The 4,889-nt window shown below is 45.2% G+C and overlaps 1 long non-coding RNA gene across 1 annotated transcript; it reads right to left on the bottom strand.

Annotated features, from left to right (window-relative positions):
• Positions 1–373: 373 nt before the first annotated feature.
• LOC113986235 lies at positions 374–4,639 on the bottom strand. The gene is made up of 3 exons (XR_003540112.2): positions 4,578–4,639; positions 2,619–2,736; positions 374–526 (listed from the first exon to the last, which is right to left on the bottom strand). It is a non-coding gene; the product is annotated as an uncharacterized LOC113986235 (long non-coding RNA).
• Between the last annotated feature and the right edge of the window lie 250 nt (positions 4,640–4,889).

Genomic DNA, 4,889 nt, shown 5'->3' with positions numbered 1-4,889 from the left:
CAAAGAGGTTCTTTATTGAAGCGCAACACTCTCTGAAGGAGATGTTTCTCTTCCAGTCTAAATGGACCAGATATTTTGGTTACAGGCTAAGAGCATGACCTGTGTACCAAGCAAGATTTTCCTTGAGTCCTAAAAATCAGATCCAGAGGGTGAAGGAAAGAGAATTGTGGCTAGAAATAATAAACCTTTTCTGAGTGCCACCACTGATTCACAGGTAGGAAAGATGGCTTCATGCTGGTCAGGTGCTGCTGAGGGGAGTCAATGCATGGTGACAAACTTGGTTCTGGCCAGTTACATTCATTTGCCATAGCTGACAGCAGTCAAGTTTGCTTTGTGTGAATGTTTTACAAAGTCTTCCTTATCTCACCTCCATCACTGCAGCATCCCAGGGCATGGTCTACTGCAAACTCTCAGTACACTTGTGATGTGTCAGCTGTTGACTAGAGGCTGGTAACTGAGGCAAGGCACAGATAGTGACTTGTCCAGATCCAAGCAGCAAAATGTTATCTCACGTGGTACATCTGAGCTGAAAACGGACCAGAGAACAGCCTGCTATTAGGGAGAGGAAGAGGGAGCTGAGGGTACCCATACAATATATCACAACTGAGAAGGGGGGTACCCTACAGTAGAAAGTGCAAGAACATCGTGGTTTCTGGCCAGAAACTGGGTGCTGAGACCTCATACACTGGGATGGCACCACCTCAGGAGCAAAAGAGGATCCTGTATAAAGTCAGCTCTTCCCAAACATTGGTGTTTATATGAGGACCTGTATCTGGTGTCAGAATGAAAATCAGCAGCAAAGTTTGCACTGGTTTTACGTTAACACGTGCAAAGTAGGAATGAGCCCTGTGTTTAGAGGACAAAGCAGGTGTTGCCACACCAAGAGAGAAGGGGGCAAAAACTCCAACCACCACCACATTAGAAGAAACTAATGTTCATATTTATCCATCATTGGGTGGTATTTTCTGGAATGATGTACTTCAGACAGCTTTATCCTTACCTGTTACCACTGTGAAAGATGTGCTAACTCCCAGACTTTGTGTTGTCCGATTACATCGCAGTACCTGTTTGGAGACAGAGTCCAACCCTTCCTCTTCACATTTGTCAGAAGTATGGCAACATGAGTCAGACCTCAGGCCATCAAGGTGACCAAAGAGGAATCTGTAACGCACTGTGGTACTGCAGGCACCAACCTCCGACCCATTGCCCCTGCAGTTCCCCGTCCGACTGAGGGATGGCGACGCTGCCTCAGCTCTTACTTCATCTAATAATGCACACAGTGCACTTTGTGAAATGATTTTTTCATTAGCACCACAGGGTGTGCTGGTAGATGATTGCATATGACAGGAGTCATTCTTACAGCCACGGTCCACTTGCTGTTGCTACGTCTGAAGCCTTGCATGCAGCTGCTGGAACAGCCCTTACCCGCCCATGGATTGTAACCAGAGAAAGAACAGAATGTCCTCAGAAATTACGCGTGGCTTGTTTCTGGGATGCTTTTTATTATGAGCATTTACAGACTGTGTCGGTCATTGGTAGGTGGTTATGCTCAAAGGAGATAACAGATCCCACCCAGGACATCGGCTCTTGTAATTCCAGCTTAGTCTTTGATCATGGATAAATTATTCCTCTTTCACATGCCTCTGTCTCCTTTCCCATTCAAGTGTCTACTTAGACTGTAAGATTTTCGAGACAGTGGGTGTATCCTAGCGTGCAGATACAGAATGTAGTAGAGATACTGTACAACACCCAGAACAATGCAGCCCTTGATCTTGATGGCAGCCTTCACCCATTATCTTAATAGAAGCATCAAAGTCTATATATGAAATAGTTTACCCGAACAACCCTTTGGCCATACTGACTCCAGAACAGACCTGTGACAAGAAGTGACAGAGGAAAATGTGTGTACATAAAACCATTCTATATGTTTGGAATGACTGAAGATCATCTGGGTTCTGCATGGAGGTGACTGTCCTCCAAGTGGCAGCACTGCACCTTGGACACAATGTGTGTGCCATCTCCACAGCCTGCTAGAAGCTTTCTTCTGTGTAGGAAAAAGAAGTCAATTCCAGGTCTTGGATCCCAAAGGGCAATTTTTTAGCAACTGTAGTGTTGCTCTGCAGGTGGCAACTCTTTAAAGAGCTCGACTAATACCACACTGGCACCAGAGAATCAACTGATTACCTCCATTAGAGGGGGAGACTCTTGACCCATCCGAAGAGGGAGCAAAAACCAAAGACTTGAGGAGACTGGACCCTCCAGCTATCCAGTCTCTTTTCCATTTTTAACCACCCACTGGAAACACCACAGGAGGTAGAAGGCACCAGTTCTTAAGGAAAACTCCCTTTTGACTAAAAATTCTCAAAAAGGGCATTTTAAACAGGAGGTTTTGACCAGGAGTAATGTGAGGACCACTAATACTGCTCGACTGCCACTAAGAGAGTGAACTTCCCATCTTGTGCGGCAGAAGAGCAGACACCACTGTGCACCTCACCTCCAAGCGTACATCTTCCAGCTTTGCTGGGCTGCAAGGAGCAGATCTGTGTGCAGCCTCTACCAAAGAGAGCCTATTTCACTGGCATACTACCTCTCTTCACCAAGACATCTGTCAGTCTGACCTGGTGATGTTTTTCACTGTGCTTCTTCAGCCCAGATTTGTGTCTTATGTCTCCTCTGCCCCAGCTTGGCAGACCCACATCCACACTGTGCAGGATCTTTCTGGCAACGCTAGGCATCCTGGAGCAACAGTGAACCTCTGTTAGTCATTTGCCAGCCACTTTCTAATCCAAGCCTTGCTATTTTTATCCAGTTCAGATTTCTTCATTCCTTTAATAAATATATAATGTGGCAATCTACCAAATGTCTGGCCAAAGGCAGAGCAGTTTGCAATCGTTTCTGGCCCTACTGCCAGAAAACAACTAACTAATCAAAAGACATCTTGTTTGCTAAGTTGACCCCAGTAGCAAAGTCTCCTCTCAGAGGGAGGATCTGGATATCGGGACTCTGTCAGTATTCCCACACAACTGGGGGTGTCTCCACCTTCTCTCCCAAATCAACTACATTAATGATGTAGTAAAGGAGAATTCAGCAGTATCCCATCATGCCCACCCAAACACCAAAGGAGCAAGTGATCTATGTGTCACAAGGAAGACTGTAGGTCCTCCAGTAAAATCACTCAGTCTTCTGACATTTCTACCCTCGATGACCCAACAAATAAGGACACATGGCAGTGTCCACTGCCATGTCCTCTTATGACCTCAGCCCCAGTGTCTTAGACATGGTACCTCTCATTGAAAACTGAGTGACTCTTTTGGTTTGGACCACCAGCAGATACTGTTGAGTCTTCATCTGAGCTGAGTAAAAGCACACACATTCAAAATGTGCTAAGCCCTATAATAACAGGGAGAAGGTGACCTCAAATATGTTGTTTGTACCATCAGCTAAATGCTAATTTGGAGCTGCTCTCCCTCCCACTTTGCTGGGTTATCTTGACAGAATAAAAGCTAGAATTCCCAAAGAACTAGCAATTACTAGCAAGTTTCCAAGGGCAGAACTCAAAATAATCTAAGTTAAAAAAACCCTGGTCATTAAATCTCTGATTTCCAGGAAAAAAACCCAGAGCCCCTGATCTCTGAAAAGCGTGTTCTTCACAGTATCTTTGGCAGGATTTCCAAAATCACCTGTATGTATAAACCTTGGTCTGAGTGACCTCTATGAAAGGCTAAGATGGCAGATCATTCTCTTATGCTCAGTCAAATGTATGAATAAATTACTTTCAGGCATAGTTAGGGTCTCAGCCTATGCATTTTGGAGATTTTGTAGTGTAATTAGCACAAGGTCATAACTTCTCTGTTGAGGAAAGTTGTACCTGCTCCCCCTTCCAGGTGGGCAGATTTGTGGGGAGTAGAGGGCAACTGAGCAGTGGGACTTTCCTATAAAAGGAGCCCACTGGGACAAGAACTTCTGGAAGGTTATTTGGGGGATGTGAGTATGTAGGGTGTTGATGATATGTGCTAGGGAAATGATGGGCTGCAGCAAAACTGTAGTGCAGGTTCAGAGATTCAGCCTCAGAAATTCTGCTTGTGGTTCAGACCATTGTTTAAGGCTGGTAAAGCAGCTGCTAGAGAAAAGGGGAAGCAGAGGGAAACCGCTTATTATAACTGGTACTGTGTAGAGGATGGGGAGCAAAGTAGTGCATGGTCTGCTCTTGGGGAGGAAAGCATACTTTGTTGAATAGAGACTTATCTTTTTTACTTCTCTATTGTGTCTGTCCCTTTCCTGTAATTAGGTATGTTCTGGGTAGTAAAGGGAAGATTTTGGCTCTGATACTGGGAGCCTGAAGCAACCCTGAGGCTCCAGAACCTGTGTTTCTGACAGTTTAGAGTCCCCTGCTGTTGAGGAAAGCAGTGCCCTTGTCCATGGCCTTACATGTAATGAAGGCTTGTGAAAGTCTCTTTTCTGATGATGACATGGTAGCCTGACCTCCCATGTGATATTTTTCTGCTCATTGCTGGGATATCATCAAGGTCTAGAATTTTATGAATTAGTTCTAGGGACATGGTTGCTATTTTAAGTACCTTTGTACCCTCTTCTAGAGGCATAGGAAAGCTTTGTTTTTCAGGTCTCTGAGCATCTTAATAGTTGATTTGAAGGCTCTTCCCAATGCAAGAGCAGGTCTGCTGTGGGATCCCTTTGGCCAAGTCAGGAATATTTCTCAGCTGATGACCTCACAGATAATGGAGTGGAGGGTCAGAGTCTCGGAAGTGTCATCTGAGGTGCTGGAGACTGAGGCCATCCTTTGATGAGGTCTGTCCCTGAGCTGTTATCTTGGTTGGGTGATGTCAGCCTTAGGGGGTGTTTGTGTGCCTGGTCAGGACATTTCACTTAAG

The sequence above is a fragment of the Pipra filicauda genome, unplaced genomic scaffold (assembly GCF_003945595.2).
Source record: "Pipra filicauda isolate LSUMZ 115617 unplaced genomic scaffold, ASM394559v2 scaffold96_size2947999_pilon, whole genome shotgun sequence".
NCBI classification, from domain to species: domain Eukaryota; kingdom Metazoa; phylum Chordata; class Aves; order Passeriformes; family Pipridae; genus Pipra; species Pipra filicauda.
The sequence above is the reverse complement of the archived record's forward strand: the minus strand, read 5'-3'. Positions and strand labels throughout refer to the sequence as shown.